This window comes from Bison bison, unplaced genomic scaffold (assembly GCF_000754665.1).
Source record: "Bison bison bison isolate TAMUID 2011002044 unplaced genomic scaffold, Bison_UMD1.0 scf7180017864174, whole genome shotgun sequence".
In the NCBI taxonomy this organism is placed as follows: Eukaryota; Metazoa; Chordata; class Mammalia; order Artiodactyla; family Bovidae; genus Bison; species Bison bison.
This window is the reverse complement of record NW_011494746.1, coordinates 866,384-877,115: the sequence shown is the minus strand read 5'-3', so window position 1 is coordinate 877,115 and position 10,732 is coordinate 866,384.

The following is a 10,732-nucleotide window of genomic DNA, read 5'->3' as shown; positions in this document are numbered from 1 at the left end:
GCTATGGTTTTTCCAGTAGTCATGTATGGATGTGAGAGTTGGACTATAAAGAAAGCTGAGCCCCGAAGAATTGATGGTTTTGAACTGTGGTGTTGGAGAAGACTCTTGAGAGTCCCTTGGACTGCAAGGAGATCCAACCAGTCCATCCTAAAGGAGATCAGTCCTGGGTGTTCCTGGGTGGAAGGACTGATGTAGAGGCTGAAACTCCAATACTTTGGTCACCTCATGCGAAGAGCTGACTTATTTGAAAAGATGCTGATGCTGGGAAAGATTGAGGGCAGAAGGAGAAGGGGACGACAGAGGATGAGATGGTTGGGTGGCATCACTGACTCAATGGACATGAGTTTGGGTGGACTCTGGGAGTTGGTGATGGACAGGGAGGCCTGGCGTGGTGTGGTTCATGGAGTTGCAAAGAGTTGGATATGACTGAGCGACTGAACTGAAATGAACTGAATCATGGAACATGTGTTCTGGAGGAGAGCCCTCAGAGATTTAATGATGTGGTTTAATCTGTCAAGAAGATGGAAAAAGGGTAGTTGTTGGCTGATGTTTTGGACATATCTGCTCATGGAGGATGGCAGGAGTTCCCCAGTGTGGGCAGTGAGCATGTGGCCACTGAGGGCAAATGGAGAAAACACACAGGGTACTATTCGAGGTCAGTTTCAAGGAGCCCAGTGGAATGTAGCTGGTCAATCAACTATTAATTGAACAGCTACTTCATACCTGGGAGAACTCTATTCATGGGTCTGCATTTCAGAAGCTGGAGTTTAGCCACAAGAAGGTGACTAAAGATATGGTGTTGATGGTAGAGGAATTGGACTTTGGGTAGGTTACCAAGGCAGGGATGCAATGACAGGGGCCCCAGGCAGGGGTCTCACTCCTCACAGAATACGGTAGGAGTGTCATTGGACTTCTTAACCTGAGACTATGAAAAGCATAGGACTAGCAGCCAGGCCAGAGTCCCTCCTTAACCCCAAGGAGTTAGTCTTTAGTAGTAGAATTTCAGACATCGTGGAAGATAATAGATAACAGCTCACAATTATTGAGCACTTTCTATGTGCTAGGTACTGTTCAAAGCATTTCATGTGTATTATTTCATTTAAGCTTCACAACAACCTGTGCAGTAGGATGTGTTATCCTTCTTTTTTAAAGAAGGTAACCAATAACTTTCATTTATTTAAACAAAAAAATTATTTATCTATTTTTGGCTGCGTCAGGTCTCAGTAGCGGTACCTGGAGTCTTTGTTGAAGCGCATGGGCTTCTCTCTAGTTGTGGTGTGTGAGCTCGTAGTTGCAGTTCATGGGCTTAGTTGCCTCAATGCCTGTGGTATCTTAGTTCCCCGAACAGGTATAAATCCTGTGTCCCCTGCATTAGAAGGCAGATTCTTAACCACTGGACCACCAGGGAAGTCCCTTACCACAAAAATTAAAAAAATTTTATATTGGGGTATAGTTGATTAACAGTGTTGTGTTGGTTTCAGGTGTACAGCAAAGTGATTCAATTATACATATACATGGATCTATTCGAGTAATCCTAAATAAGATATGGTTTTTGACACAAGTGAACTTGATATGCATGCATGCATTGGAGAAAGAAATGGCAACCCACTCCAGTGTTCTTGCCTGGAGAATCCCAGGGACAGACGAGCCTGGTGGGCTTCCGTCTATGGGGTCGCACAGAGTCAGACACGACTGATGCGACTTAGCAGCAGCTTAGCAGCATTCTGTTAGGCAGTTAGAATAGGAAAAAGGAATCCAGAATGGTGGTGACTAAAAGACAAGGAAGGGAAAAACTTGCGAAAATAGAGCAAAGGAAGGTATGAGGACTGGAGTGAGGACCTCAGGTAAAACAAACAGCACTCCTGGCTAGCCCAATTTACATAGAGCAGGCCCAGGGGGAGGAGGAAAAACGTATAAAAGGAGGAGCCAAAATTGGGCCAGGTGCCTCTCTTCTCTTCGAGTCTTTTGGGTCAGCATGCCCTCACACCTCAATTATGTATTTTCCTTTCCTTTCTTTTTTTTCTTTTTTTCCTTTCCTTTTTAAATAAAACTGAGCTGTAACACTGGCCCATCCATCGCTTCAAATTTTTGTCTTGGTGAGACAGAACTGAGGAAATTACACACACCCCTGACATCTATGGTGCCCGTTTCTTGGATTTAACCTGGCTCAAACAATCTCGGCATGGTCCCACAAGGAGGAGGCCAAGCACAGCAGGAGCCCAACTCAGTGAAAAGCTCCCACGGTGGAAGGTGAATGCGAAGAAAACCCAGAGCAGGGGAAGTGACAAGAAGCCCAAACGAGCTCAGCAGAAAGCTCACACGGCTCAGTCTCAAATTCCAGAAGACCTCCGGTTAAGGTAGGAGGTCCTTGCTCCTATGGCTGGAAGGACATATGCTTAACAGAGTCTTAATTCCTTTACAGTCTCTCATTTCTTGTTTCCTCAAACCCCCAGCGAACAGGCGAGGGGCAGTGAGTACAACTGAGGGACTCTGGAGAGACTACTCCTCAATGTGTTGTGAAGGCTCCACTATCCTCTGCGCTCTAGTAGCTGTTACCCAAGCCGGTGGGGGTTCTTCTGTCCTTACTCTTCTTTGTGCCAAGAATCAGGCCAATGAAAACTGTGAGCACAGGTCAGGTATTTAGCAGATTTTCCAGCAGTTTATGAAGGGGATTACTCAGCATGTTTTTCCCACTGCTTTTTCCTCATGTCCTTCAGCTCCTCTCTTCTGGGACTTGAGCCTGGCCAAAACTTATGGTGCTTGGCTTCAGGACCTAATGAATCCCAGGATCTGACATCTCATTGCAAAAATTCAGTTAGAGACACAGCAATAGTTAAGAGGTGGATTTGTTCTGATATAGAGAGAAGCACACTCCGCAGGGTGTGGGCCATTGCAGAGGGCAAGTGCTCCAGCCATGGAATGTGGTGTGGCTAGTTTTTGCCAGCTAGTGAATTCATATGCTAATGAGTGGGAGGATCATCCCAGTCACTGGGGAACCACCTACTCCTCTGTCTTTTGACAGTGTCTTGGAACTGTTCTGCTACCTCTGGGAGTGTCATTTAGCTTGCAGATTGGGGATCAAGGTTTAGTTGAATTTGGCTTGTCATCTTGAACCCCTTTAATTTTAATCAGTTATTGTTATGCCCTTGGGCTATGTCATTCTTTCAAAAGTTGTGTCCTGCCCCCTTCCCTCCTGTTTCATGCTCTTTTCCTGAACCCAGTCTGGGCCCACAATGTTGCCTCTACAATTTTCTGAAGGGACAACCAGAAAATAGCTGGCCCTTGGGAGGGAAATACTATATAATATCCAATCCCTCTAAATATTCAGGCCTTCATCCTCCATGTTTCCTACAACATGTGCAACAACAGCATCTCTCAGTGAACCCACTAGGGTTGGTGACAGGCACTCAATGCCTACTAAAAGTCCATCTGTTGGCATCCCTTCAAGGGCAATTGGGCTTCTGGGGATGATGTTTGCCACTTTGGGAGTTAGCCCTATAGGCCATTTGGGCCCAGACCCTTACTGCTGCTGCTGCTAAGTCACTTCAGTCGTGTCCGACTCCGTGCGACCCCAGAGACGGCAGCCCACCAGGCTCCCCAGTCCCTGGGATTCTCCAGGCAAGAACACTGGAGTGGGTTGCCATTTCCTTCTCCAATGCATGAAAGTACCCCTCTCCTAAAGTTACAAACATACCCCTGGATCAAATCTCCACTCCACTTTTATGGAACATCTGGTCTGTTGCTGCTTATCAATTTGTTCTTAAGCTTCTTACTAACTCCTGCAACCAGGACCCTGCCCCCTTGTGGGCAACATTATTCCACCCTGTTTATTACTAAGATACTCTTAATGCCCCTAACAGGGCCAGATAACTCACTCCTTTGTCATCACTTCTGTTATTACCTAAAGTGGGTCTGTGACAATGAGATGTTTATCATGGGAGACACCCTAACCTGCTCTTATGGAGGACTAGGGGAGGAAATCAGTGACTTACATTCCCTTAGAGCAGTAAGAGAATAAGGTTTATGGCCGCTTCATCAGGTTCCCAGTCTCAGGGCACAGGCTTGGATTGCTTTACATCATGATATCTATTCCCATCTGTGGTGAACAAACTGGCAATGAGTTAAGATTACAACCTACCCAGGACTGGTCACACTGGAGACCTTGGGGATGCCCAACTCCAGTCTGTGGGTCCCATGAGGTCAACCTGCCTCGACTTGCCTAGGAATCTGGTCCTTGAAAGGTTGTCACACCTCACCCTGCTCAGGGACCCACCAGTCCAGGGGTCCCAGGAGATCGACATGCCTTGACCTGCCCAGGGACCCAATTCTCAGGAGGCCAACATGCCTCAACCTGCCTGGGGATTCGATCTCCAGGAGGCTGTCATGCCTCAGCTTGCCTAGGGATTGGCACCCTGACCCAGGGACATCTGGCTCTCAGGTTGCAATAGTACTGGGTAGGATAAGCTTCAAAAAGACTCACCCCTAAGGAAGTCCACCCATGGAAACTGAAGGAGGCCTATTAATTTTTTCTTTTTTCTTTTCCTCCCTGTCATCACTGTCTTTCAGATGGGAAATAACCAATCCATTTCCTGACAGACGCCCCTGAGATGCATCCTTGATAATTGGAAGCTGTTCCATCCTCTAACTCTAAGAAGTCGCTAAAATTCTTTTGTGCCACTGCGTGGCCACGGTATCCTCTGGGGGACAAGGAACACTGGCCTGAGGGTGGGAGTTTAAATAACAATACCATTCTTCAGCTAGACTTATTCTGCAAAAGACAAGGGAAATGGACAGAGATCCCCTATGTCCAAATTTTCTTCCAACTAAGAGATATGAAGGAACTCTGTCTTAAGTATGGGTTTGTTATATGCCCTAAAAGTGAGCCTACTAGGCACATAGTGTTAGGCACAGACAACCAAGAGAAGGAACCCACCCCCATGAAGGCTCACCTCCCACAGCCCCCGAGTTGCCTGATGCTCCTTCCTGTATCCAAACATGCCCCCATATCTGGGAGCACCCCCTCCACAAAAGCCAACTCCAGTATGTCTCTTAGTTGAAACTGGAGGAGAATTCGGACCAACCCAGGTCCATAAGCCCTTCTCCCTCATAGAACTAAGACAGATCAAACAAGACCTGGGAAGCTATACAGATGACTCAGGCAAATATATAGACACATTCCAACACATTACCTTGGCCTTTGACTTGACATGGAAGGACATCATGGTCATATTTAGTCAAACTTTATCTGACCCTGAGCATGCTAGGGTCTTAAAGGAAGCCTGAAGCTATGCTATGGGGCTTCACATGTCAAGCAATAAATACCCAGTAGGGGAAACTGTAGTCCCCTCCTCAGATCCTAACTGAAATTAAACTGACCCTGAGCACATCTGGGAAAGGGATCATTTTCTGATTTGTGTGAAAGCAGAACTGAAAGCAGCCCAGCAAAGAGTAATCAGCTATGCCCGGGTCTTAGCCATAACTCAGGAGCCCAACAGGAACACCATTGCCTTTCTGGAAAGGCTAAAAGAGGCCCTCCAAAAGTTTACCATTTGGGACTTAGACTCTTACGAGGGACAGGTGATTTTAAAGGACAAATTCCTGTCCCAATGTGCATCAGACATCAGGATAAAGTTACAACAGCTACAGCAGCAGGACCCTGCTGCCTCTTTAGATGAGATGGTCCAGACAGCCACCAATACCTTTTATAACAGAAAACAGAAGAGGGAAGCCAAGGCCCAGGAAAGGGAGAAAAGAGATAAGGCATGCCCAGATGCTGGCTGCCTTCCAGAGAAGCCCTATGGCAAACCCCGAGTTCTTGAAGGACAAGGCACAAGGCAAATGCCTAATCTGTAGGCAGGCGGGGCATTGGGCCAAAGAGTGTCCAAACCGTGATAAGTCTCCTAAAACGGCTTGCTACAAATGCCATCAATTGGGACATTGGTCTGCACTCTGCTCTCGGGATCCAAGAGCCTCAGGTCAAGCGGTTCAACAGGACTGAAGCGGCCCACTCCAGCCAGCCCGCCTGTCACAGATAACCATCACGGGGCTGGAGCCAAGGGTGCAACTGGATGTGGCAGGTGGGTCTGAGAATTTCTTGGTTGACACAGGGGCTACCTACTCTGTCCTGACCTCCTACTCCAGAGCCTTCTTCTCCCAAACCTGTACCATTTTTGGGTGCTGCAAGAAAAACAATTACTAAAAGATTCACCCAAGCACTTCTTTGTTGCTGGGATGGACAAATATTTTCCCACCAGTTTCTGGTGGTCCCTAAGTATCCTACTCCCTTATTGGGAACAGATAGACTAAACTGGGGGCCACCCTTGTGATGGGAAACTTTTCAGCCCCTAGAGCCCTAGAACTTCTGGTTACTACTGAGGAACCCATTACACCCTCTCCAATAGAGAGGGACCAAAATCTATGGGAGGACAAAATTAACCCCCAGATGTGGGACCAGGGGACTCCTGGACGAGCCCACCAAGCTGAACCAGTCATCATTGTCCTCTGAGATCCCACTCGGTTTCTTAACTAGAAACAATATTCCCTCAGAAGAGAAACTCAGGAAGGACTACAGCCTCTAATAAATAAATTCCTTGCCTGTGGGCTATTGGTCCCCACCAATTTGCCATGTAACACCCTGATCCTCCCCTATAAAGAAAAAGGATGGAATCTGGCTAATGGTTCAAGATCTCTGGATCATAAATGAAGCTGTAGTCCCCCTCCATCTCATAGTACCCAATCCCTATGTAATCTTGGGAGAAATCCCACCCAGTGCCAAGTGGTTTACAGTCTTGGATCTCAAAGATGCATTCTTTTGCACACCACTGGCTAAAGAATCCCAATATCTTTTTGCTTTTGAGTGGGAGGCTCCAGGAGAAAAACACCAACGGATGACTTGGACAGTATAACCTCAGGGATTCAGAGATAGCCCCAACCTGTTTGGGCAGGCTCTTAGCCCGAATCTCTTAGATCTGGACCTGGGGCCAAATGGGAAGATATTACAATACGTAGATGACCTACTAATCTGTTCTCCAGATGAGAAAAATGCCCAACAACATGCAATCCAGGTTCTAAACTTTTTGGCAGAGAGAGGATATAAAGTCTCCCATGCTAAGGCACAGATGGTCGAGACAAAGATCACTTATTTGGGAGTTCAGACTACACACGATCCAGGAGGCTGTCCTCTGATCGAGTACAAGGAATCCTCCAGTTGCCCTCCCCAACGACTGGAAAACAATTGTGAGCTTTCCTGGGGCTAACTGGGTATCGTACAATGTGGATACCCAACTATGGTCTAATTGGCCTGCCCGTATATGAAAGCTTGAAGGGATGTGATGATTCAATCCCACTGATATGGGGAACTCCTCCAAAGAAGGCATAGGCTACACTAAAACAAGCCTTAACTCAAGCACCTGCCTTGAGGTTGCCCAGACCCAGAAAATGCATTCCAACTTTCAGTTCAGTTCAGTTCAGTCGCTCAGTCGTGTCCAACTCTTTGCGACCCCATGAACCGCAGCACACCAGGCCTCCCTGTCCATCACCAACTCCCAGAGTCCACCCAAACCCATGTCCATTGAGTCGGTGATGCCATCCAGGCATCTCATCCTCTGTCATCCCTTTCTCCTCCTGCCTTCAATCTTTCCCAGCATCAGGGTCTTTTTAAATGAGTCAGCTCTCCACATCAGGTGGCCAAAGTATTGGAGTTTCAGCTTCAACATCAGTCCTTCCAATGAACATCCAGGACTGATCTCCTGTAGGATGGACTGGTTGGATCTCCTTGCAGTCCAAGGGGCTCTCAAGAGTCTTCTCCAACACCACAGTTCAAAACCATCAATTCTTCAGCACTCAGCTTTCTTTATAGTCCAACTCTCACATACATAGATGACTACTGGAAAAATCATAGCCTTGACTAGAAGGACATTAGTTGGCAAAGTAATGTCTCTGCTTTTTAATATGCTGTCTAGGTTGGCCATAACTTTCCTTCCAAGGAGTAAGCGTCTTTTAATTTCATTGCTGCAATCACCATCCGCAGTGATTTTGGAGCCCAGAAAAATAAAGTCAGCCACTGTTTCCACTGTTTCCCCATCTATTTGCCATGTCCACGAAAAAGAAGGAATAGCCTTGGGAGTGTTAACTCGAAGGTTGGGACCTGAGCCCCAGCCTGTAGTTTACTTATCCAAGAGGCTTGACCCAACTGCCTGAGGCTGGCCTCCCTGCCTTCGAAATCTTGCAGCTATTGCAATCCTGACAGAATAGAATCCTTTAAAATTCTATTTGGGGGGCAAACTAACTATTTTTACCAGCCACCAAGTGAAAGAACTCCTAAATGGGAGGGTCATTTTTGGATGTCTGATCAAAGAATCCTCAGATATCAAGTAGTGCTGATGGAAAATCCAGGCTTCAGTATATCCCCTTGTGAGGTTCTTAACCCAGCCACCCTCCTGCCTACCCCGGAGGGCTCTCTCCTCTTTCACTCTTGCCTAGAAACCTTGGACCACTGGACAAAACCTCAAGAGGGATTGTCAGAAGATCCTCTGACCAGTCCTGAGGAAATCTGGTACACTGATGGAAGCAGCTTTGTTTTGGATGGAAAAAGAAGAGCCAGATATGCAGGAGTCTCCAATTTTGAGACCATAGAGGCTAAACCTTTGCTACCAGATACTTCAGCCCAATTTGCTGAGCTCATAGCCCTGACTTGAGATTTAGAGCTGGGAAAAGGAAAAAGAGTAGCCATTTACACCGACTCCAAGTATGCTTTTCTGGTGCTACATGCACATGCTGCTATTTGGAAAGAAAGAGGCCACTTATCCACCCGAGGGTCCCTAATCAAATATGGTGATCAAATCCTTAGGCTCTTGGAAGCAGTCCATCTGCCTGCTGAGGTTTCAGTCTCCCACTGTAAAGGACATCAAAAAGGGAGCATGGAAGTGGCACGAGGGAACCAAGCAGCTGATCAGGCAGCTAGGAGAGCAGCATTACAGAACCAAGACCTAATAGGGATTGTCACCTTAGTTCCACAGACTAATTTGCCAGAAACTCCTTCTATACTGAAGGTGAGACTCTTAAAGCTAAGAGTGAGGGGCTTTCAAGAAAATCATATGGGGTGGTTCCAAAAGGAGGGACTCCTTTTTCTGCCTGGGAACCTCCAATGGAAGTTGGTTAATTCCTTACATGCCACTACTCATTTAGGGGAAAAGGGCCTCCAAAGGTTACTAGAAAGATCCTTCAGAGGAACAGGCCTCCAAACGACTATAAGGCATGTCCCACTTGCCAATTAAACAACCCCCAAGGAGCTCGAAGATCCCAGCTGGCCCAGCCTGTGCAACGATGTGGGACCTACCCAGGAGAGGACTGGCAGATGGACTTCACCCAGAAGCCAGTTTCTCAAGGGTATAAATACCTATTAGTCATGATAGATACATTTACAGGATGGATTGAAGGCTTTTCCACTCGGACTGAGAAACCTGAGAAGGTGGTAAAAAAACTGCTCCATGAAATCATTCTGAGATGTGGTCTGCGCAGGTCATTACAAAGTGACAATGGGATATCATTTCCTTCTAAGGTCACCCAAGGGGTCTCTAAAACATTGGTCATTGCTTATTATCTCCATTGTGCCTGGAAGCCTCAGTCTTCAGGAAAAGTGGAAAGAACCAACCAATTCTTAAAATCAGCAATAAAAAGATAACCCAGGAGACCTCCTGGGATGAAGGAGGCTTTACCAATAGCTCTCCTCTGCACCTGTATTGTCCCCAAGGAACAGGTTGGTCTTAGTCCTTATGAGATGCTATATGGGAGACCTTTTGTTTATGTCAATGACCTCTTCCTAGATCCAGAGGCTCAGACCCTCCAGTCTTATACTGTGGCCATTGGGCAATTCCAATAGGATATACGCTTGTGGGGAGTCAACCAGGACCCAAAAGATTCTGAAGAGTCACCACTATATGCTCCAGGGACTCAAGTTCTAATTAAAGTCTGGAAAGATGGGTCCCCAAAGGCTCAACTCTGGCCTACATGGAAGGGCCCCTACCCTGTAATACTTTCTATCCCCACCACAGTCAAGGTATCAGGACATGACTCCTGGATTCACTACTCATGAGTCAAGCCATGAAAGAAAACAGAAGAGGACACTCAATACACCTGTGAGCCCCTGGGAGATCTCAGATACCCATTCAGGACTACAAATGAGTGCTGTTCTAATGGACATCCCCAAAATTAAGTTTCTGGGGATAAAATTTCTCAGGAGAGCTCTAAAGAGCCTTGGTAGGGGTTGTACTCCAAAACAGATAGGAGATAGATCTCCTGATCCCTGAACAAGGAGGGACTTGAGCCATCTTGAGTGAGACATGTTGTTTCTGGGTAAATACATCCAGTTAAGTACAAAAAAGATCTTCATGACCAAGATAATCACGATGGTATGATCACTCACCTAGAGCCAGACATCCTGGAATGTGAAGTCAAGTGGGCCTTAGGAAGCATCACTATGAACAAAGCTAGTGGAGGTGATGGAATTCCAGTGGAGCTATTTCAAATCCTGAAAGATGATGCTGTTAAAGTGCTGCACTCAATATGCCAGCAAATTTGGAAAACTCAACAGTGGCCACAGGACTGGAAAAGGTCAGTTTCCACTCCAATCCCAAAGAAAGGCAATGCCAAAGAATGCTCAAACTACCACACAATTGCACTTGTCTCACATGCTAGTAAAGTAATGCTCAAAATTCTCCAAGCCAGGCTTCAG